The sequence below is a fragment of the Phodopus roborovskii genome, unplaced genomic scaffold, assembly GCF_943737965.1.
Source record: "Phodopus roborovskii unplaced genomic scaffold, PHOROB, whole genome shotgun sequence".
Taxonomy (NCBI): domain Eukaryota; kingdom Metazoa; phylum Chordata; class Mammalia; order Rodentia; family Cricetidae; genus Phodopus; species Phodopus roborovskii.
In genome coordinates this window covers 17,242,965-17,250,324 of record NW_026126585.1, presented here as the reverse complement: position 1 = coordinate 17,250,324, position 7,360 = coordinate 17,242,965, and positions in this window count along the sequence as shown.

The window sequence follows — 7,360 nt, the reverse complement described above, 5'->3', positions numbered from 1 at the left end:
TCTCATTGTTTACGGCTCATTTCACCAGGAACTACAATCCTTTGTGGGCCTGTGTTGTATAAACAGCAGGAGATGAAGCCTTGAGCCCCGGGCCACGTCTCATTTACCTCTTAGAGCCTCAGCCAAGGTCTTTTCTGTGCAAGGGAAGAGTTCCGACTAGAACTTCTGTGGGAAATGCAGCTACAGCGTGATTATTGCTTTTTGTGAAAATGCCCTGTTGACAGCTAAGAGCGGGGGTCCACAGCAGTCTGCAGATAAGTCCATTCAGCAAGTACTTTGTTTTATTTTATGTGTATTTTGCCTGCATGCATATATTTTTGCACTGCGTGCATTTGGTGCCACGGATCCCCTGGAACTGGAGTTATAGACAGTTTGAACTGCATGTGGGTGCTGGGGACTGAGCCCGGTCCTCTAGAGGAGCGCCCTCTTAACCCCTGAGCCAGCTGAAGTACTTTTTCTTTTTCTTTTTTCTTTCTTTCTTTTTTTTTTTTTTTTCCAGACAGGGTCTCACTATGACTGTTACACAGGCTGGCCTGGAACTTGTGGTCTGCCAGCCCCCGCCTACCAAGCAAGTGCTTCGACCCCAGCCTTCAGCAAACACTTTAAGCATCTATCATGTGTGAGGAGTGCGGTGAGTTATTAGCGAGGCTCATGAAGTTCTGCTTACGCGGAAACTTTCGCCAGGCGAAGCAAAAAGGTCACCCACAACACAAGAGGGAAATCTCTGCAGAGCAGAGAGTCCCAGGCTGGAAATACACCCAGCACTGTCACCTGCCTCCTTAATACGTGGCCCACGGGATGAACTGCTGGGCCAAAGAAGGTCTATGAAGGGATAGTCCAGAGGGAGGGACAGATCAGATAAACCTTTGAGGTAGGGGAAGGTGCGGGGAGACGCGGAGCCAACAGGAAGTGGTTCTGAGACTAACAGAAGCTCTGCCTTAAAGAGGACTTGTCTTTTGTTTTTGTTCTTGTGTGTTTATGCACATGAGTTCAGGTCCCGGAAGAGGCCAGAAGAGGGCATCAGAGCCTCTGAGGCTGGAGTTGTAGACAGCCGTTAAGCCACCTGATGTGAGTGAGCACAGGGAATCGAACTCCGACCCTCTGGAAGAGCACTGAGTGCTTTGTGTCTGAGTCATCTTTCCAGCAGCCACCCCACCGTTGACTGGGTGCGAACCTGAGCACATTTCCTGGGTCTTAATTTACACCCTGTATGTATACTTAGTCTTGGCGGTGGTGGCCCAGGCCCAGTGTCCCATACATGAATCAGCCGGCACGGCTACCTTGTCTCAAAAAACCTAAAACCCTAGACCAAATCAAAAGCAAACAAAAAACAGCAAAACCCCTTAATCTCTAGAGTTCTCGTGAGGATTAAGGGCTATAAGCACTAACACTTCATCACGCTGGCTTTCTATTGGTTTCAGGTGACAGTCAGAAAGCCAGACCCTGGGGGAGGCTGGGGCGAGAGGCTCTTGCAGAGCTAGTGTTTCTCAGTCTTCCTAATGCTGAGGCCCCGTACCACAGTTCCTCGTGCTGTGGTGACTCCCAACCCTAAGTTTGTTTTCATTGCTACTTCATAACTGTAATTTTGCTACTGTTATGAATTGTGATGTGGTTATCTGTGTTTTCTGATGCCCTTAGGTGACCCCTGTGAAAGGGCAGTCCAACCCCCCAAAGGGGTCACGACCCACAAGTTGAGAACCACTGCTGGAGGGTGTGGAGTCCTGAGCAGCCAGCCGGTCCTTCCTCCAGCTCAGTGGCCTCTTGTAGCCCCTGCCCTGACTAAGCCCTCACCCTCCTCCTCTGGGCGGGTCTCTTTCTCTGCCATTTCACACTTTCGCCCTTCACAGTCTTTCAAGCCACATCATCTCAACTGCCCCAAATCTGAAAGATGTTTTAGACACAGCATCACTCATGTTTACTTTGTACTTTCTTTCCTTTGCCTTGCTTTAAAAAAAAAAAAAAAAAATCAAATGTCTTCATGTTTTACACGTCCCTCTTAATTAAAAGAGCGACATCTACATCAAACGTAAGTGATTTTATGCAAAGGTACGGCCTGGGATGATTATATTTTTCCACTGAAGTCACAGTGCCTTAATAGAAAATGGCTCCCACTCCTGGATTAAAGGATTAGAAAGATTTTGTCTCCAGGCATCTGGGGCCTGCTGTGTTGGAGACATCTCTTTCTCAGCAGGCTGAGGAGGGACACTCAGGATGCTCTCCAAAGGCCAGTAACTTCTGAGTCACCCCAGAGATGCTCTGGATACAGCCTGGATGTCATGTCCCTCTGCTGGCTACCTCTGCAGGTGTGACACAGTGTGGACAGACCAGACAGTACAGCTGAGATCACTGGTCGGAACAGAGGCCCTGAGTAATCGGTAAAGCAGGCCCGAGGCAAAGGACAGCATTGGACACCTGTCCTCACATTGTTGTGGCCCCTACGCTTGCCCAAGAAAGGACAACATTCCTCTGTGTGTTCCAATGTGTCAGACGCTGCTGCCAGGGTGTGGGCATGCTGTGGACCCCGCCTCCTACATCTTGCTCAGCTCTCATTTAAAGGGGCCTTCTGTTTGGGAAAGCAGGGTGCCTCAAGTGGAGGATGGGCCTTTCCCCTTTTCGTTCTTCTTTCTTGAGGATGGACATCCGGTGATGGTGGCGGCTGGCTGTGGTAACCACCGCACTTGACTCCAGTGAGGGGAGACTTCATCCACAAAATCTATTGCCAGTGTGAGGGTCTCGATTGAACACCACCTCAGATTGTGAGGGTTAAGTGCTAAGATAATGAATGATGAGCAGGGTCACTGACTGCGGAGTCTGGACTCCTTAGGTCGGCGAGCCCCTCCCCGCCCTTGGCCCCAGATGCTCTGACTCTGGAGAAAGTGAAGGCCAAGGTCTCTAGATGCCTCTCCTTCCCCGGAAGTCCCCTCAGTGACCCACCATGGAGTTTGGTTGCCAAGAAATGGAGGCCAGGATGGGTGTGAGGACCGGCAGGGTGCCTTTGGTTAAGCCTGGGCTTTGGTTGCCTGGTCTCCTCGGGTTATTATTGGTCTGGGTGACAGCTGGGAATGGCAGGAGCATGCAGAAGGAGGGAGTGGAGTGGATTTGGGGCCATTCTAAGCTCCCAAGATCTTCCAGGCCATCTGGTGGGGCCAAGGAGGATGATCATGCCAGGAATGTCTGTCTGCTGCCCCCCCCCACACCCTGAGCAACATGGGAGCAGCTCAAAAGATATGTGATGGCGTCCTTGGAGTAGAGTTTCTCTCCTTCCGGTATGTCTGGAAAATATGTGGACGAATTAAGAGAGTCTATCTTCTGTCTGAGCCAGGCTCAGGAGTTGAAGGAGCTGGAAGAGCGCCTCTTAGTGGTAAACGCACCCTGCACCACATGGGGAAATACTCAGGAAAGGCACAGGGATCCGGGAGCCTTCAGACCCCTCCCACACCTGAGGCGCTGAGCTCCAGGAGCCTTTTAGAGACTCTGATGTCTAAAACACACTGTCACCGTCCCTATGCCACACCTCTGCAGGCTGTTGGTGCAGCCCTTTCCCCAGAGTCCTTTCGGGGTCCCCAAACTCAATGACAACAAGTCATAGGGTCAAAGGACATACATACCGGCCTATCCCCCAGCAGAGCATTATGGTACAGGAAAACTGAGTCTGTGACCTCGTGGGGAGGGGTTGGGGGGTGTCTAAGCAAGGGAGGAGGGAGGAAAGCAGACATTGTTTACTGAGTTGGGGCCCTCAGGAGATCCTTGGAAAACAATGCGTCCCTCTAGTTTAGGAGTGAGGACCGTGTGCCAGATGAGGAAGGTGGGCTCTCAGCAGGCTGTGGGCCCTTGAGCAGTCTGGGCCCTCTCCAGTGACCTCTGGAAAAACTCCTGGGAGACTCTTAGGAGGGACACATGCCCTAAGGCAGGAAGGTTATGAGTTCTAAGTCAGCTTGGTCTATAAAGTGAGGAGAGACGGGTAGGGATGGAGGGAAGGAGAGACAAAGCAAACCATAAGTATAAAATAATTTAAGTTCGGAACATGTAAAGAGCTCTTTGCTTCGATAGATGTGACAGACCACCCAACAGAAAGTTGGCAGGAGACGCTGGACAAGAGGACAAACGCATACAGCTTGTAGGCCCAGGAGATACACCGGAGCTGACCAGAAACCAGGAGGTGTAGGTTTAAGGCGTAATGAGACACAGCTGATGCTGTGTGCTTACCTGGGTAGTGGCTTCATGACAGTTTATGCACACGCATGTTTTGAACACTCTTATGTATGTGTGAAATAGTTTATAACTGAAGCAAAGAAAATAAAAACAGCGGGGAGGTAGGTTTCAGCTCTGGGTGGGTTATGACCCATTTGAAAATGGGGAGGGCATGGGTTACCCCTTTACCTGGACTTCTGTTGGGTGGTGTCAGATGTGACACACATAATCAGAGAAGGCTGCAAGGACTTTTTTAGGACACCAGAGGGACAGGACCATTAGAGAAAGTGCTAGATGCTCACTGGGTAAGCTACCAAGCTGAAAATAACTTCACATTCTTTTCTTTAAAAAAAAAAAAAAAAAAAAAAAAAAAAAAGTCAGGTAGTGTCCCAGCACTCTGGAGGCAGAGGCAAAGGCAGGTGGATGACTGTGAGTTCTATAGGGCGAGTTCCAGGACAGTCAAGGTTACATAGAGAAATCCTCTCTTGGGGGAAAAAATAGATTATTTGCTTTTCTTTTATGTGTGTGTGTATTTCACCTTGCATGTTTGCCTGTGTACTACTTGTGTGCCTGGTGCCCATGGAGACCAGAAGAGGGTGTCAGACCCTCCTGAACTGGAGTTACAGACCACAGCCGCCCGCACCAGCCCCAAACAACACACAGAGACGCTGTATTAGATTTAAAGCTGTTGGCCTGTTACTAGTGTTTCTTATTGGCTAGCTCTGTCTTAAACATTAACCCGTTTCTATTCATCTAAGTGTTTTCACGTGGTCTTATCTTACCGGAGAGAGGGTCTGGACTTCTCTCTCAGTCCTACATGTTGAATCTCCTCCTCTATTTCCCCGAAACCTCCTTGTCTCCTAGTCCTGCCTATCTTGCTTTCCTATTGGCCAACAGTGCTTTATTCATTAACCAATAAGAGAAACATATTTATAGAAAGACATCTCCCATCAGAACCCAGGTCCTATCTTCTGGTAGGGCAGCCAGCACTTTAACCACTGAGGCATCTTCAAACTCTATATGTCCAGCACTAACAATTCAAGTCTGGGTACAGAGGCTGCATATAATAAAATGGTTGTGGCGGTAGCGGGCAGTCTGGTGGGTACAGAGAACAAGGCTGGCTTAAGAGTGATGCTAAACTTCAGAAAGAGAGGAGGGATGCCTCTCTCAGGCTGTGGGAGCAGGAAGTCACGTTGTATGTAGAGAACTAAATAATTTCAAGTAAGGCCAGACTTGACTTGCCCTTATTATGCCCACGAGCCGGCAGCTCCACACAGTGTCAGAGATGATATCTTCCCCCTCCATCTGGGACTGGCCGGCTGTTGGAGCTAACAGCCTTGGAGCTTGCTGGTCCTCCTACCAACTGCAAATGCTGTTAGGTAGGACTCACTCCTGCAAAACTCCATCCCCAGGCCCAGACTGCTGCTGGTACCTGACAAACGCTCAAGAAATACTTATAGTTTTCAGCTGTATTAATTTTATTTGCCCAGGCCAACTGTATAATCAGATGTTATAGAGGAAAGAGCTGTGGCTTAAAGACAGGAGAGAGACAGTGGACTATGGGTACACTCCCTCGTTGTCTTGACTTGGACACGGCCCTGGAACTTGTGCCTGCACGTGAGGTCCTGTAGGAATGACGTGAGAAATTAAGGCACACAGTAACATGTCATAGCCCAGCATAGACGCATGGGTAGACATCCAGCACACATAGCGTGGTATCATCACACAGGGTAAAAGAGACTTCCATTCAGGAAGGAGATGTCCATGGTGGTTTGAGAATAAACCTAGGCTGTGGGTCTCATCTAGACCAGCATCTAAAACCCAGCTCTGCTGCACACTGGCCTTGTGACCAGAGGATGAGATGATACTTTATAGGGGAACACATGAGTACTAAAGGAATCAGGTTCACCCCATAAATATTTACCAGGTGACTCATCCTTGTATGGTCCCCAGGAATGAACAAGAAACGCTCATTCCTAGCAACTGGATGCTAACAGCTAAAGGACAAATGATGCTTAGTAGATAAGCCTGGAGGGCAGTGCCCTATCGTGAGAGTGTTGGTCTAGCAGGCACAAGGCATGCTCAGTCTCTGGCAATACATTAATTGGGGGTGGCAGCTCACGCCTTCAATCCCAGCACTTGGGAGGTAGAGATGGGGATCGGGGATTCAAGGTTATCTTTCACTACCAAGGCCAGCCTGGAATATATGGAAATTAAATAATATTTAAATTCATGTAATCAAATAATAAAATATTTAAAAATTGAAAAGAAATTATCTTTTTTTTTTTTTTTTTTTTTTTTTTTTGCTGAGCCTCAAACATATAGCTAGCAACGGAAGAAGAGAACAGTGTCCATGCTCTCAGGAGCTTGAGGTCTGGGGGACGGAGTTCACTGCCCACTGAGAACCACCGCAGCTGCAGGCGTGAACCAGGCAGCCCATGCTGCAGGGTGGCAGGCGTGAACGAGGAAGTCCGTCCTGCAGGGTGGCGGATGTTGAGTGGAGTCGCTCGCCCATGCGCTAAGGTCCATGGGAAGGTCCCATAGGAGACAACCTAAGGCTGACTCTGTGTGGGCGACTAGGCTATCAGGGAAAACACAGGACCGAGGGCGCCAGGTCAGAGCCCCACCTGCCTGGACACTGACTGAGCATGCCTGGACTGAGGCAGGGACACAAAGCAGTGGCCCAGGAGCCCTGACCACTACTGTTATTTCCCACGAGGTCACCTATAAGGTGAGAATTGAGATGATAATTGGCCTAAGATTTGGAGAAACAGGCATTGTTCCGGGAGACTTGTTCCGGCACCAGGTCATGGTCACAGCTGGTGAGGAAGGACCGGGGCCAGGGCTTGGTGAATGAGCAGCGTTTAGAATAAAGAAACAGGGCAGGGGCTCTGGCCTAAGAACTGAGCCAGCAAAGCAGCCAGGGAAGAGGGGGCCACCACAATGACCCAACCTCTGAGGATAAGATGGGCAGGTCTTTGGCGATTTTATAGGAAGCTCCGACGTGACCTCGGCAGAGGGGCCCTTCCAACCACACTTCGCAGCAGCCCCACCCACCCCCACCCCCAGTCTCCAGCCACGCAGGCTATCCTTTGTAGCACTCAGCATCACCTGAAAGGGTCCCGTTTGTTCACTGTCTGCTGAATATTGATTTTGGCTCTGGAAAGCC